Here is a 297-nt window from a genome sequence, read left to right on the forward strand (position 1 = left end):
TAGCTAGCTAGCCGACTATCAGCAACACATAAGAGAACTGCTGCTAAATAAACTACACCTAAACTCTGTTTATATCTGACCCAAATAGAGTGCAGTTCATAACTTCTTACCTGAAATTCAGTTCACCTCACGCTCCTGCCTTCGCTTTCCCTGATCCATGATTGACCACCCGCGTTAGCAATCGCCTGCCCGGCCTCATATGTCTCGTTGGCGGCATGTCCTTTCTGTCACACACCGGTGGGTAGCTGCCCTCTGTTGTAGCTCCACCACCAAACAACTCAGTTATTTTTCCACATC

The sequence above is a fragment of the Oreochromis aureus genome, linkage group 11 (genome assembly GCF_013358895.1).
Source record: "Oreochromis aureus strain Israel breed Guangdong linkage group 11, ZZ_aureus, whole genome shotgun sequence".
Taxonomy (NCBI): Eukaryota; Metazoa; Chordata; class Actinopteri; order Cichliformes; family Cichlidae; genus Oreochromis; species Oreochromis aureus.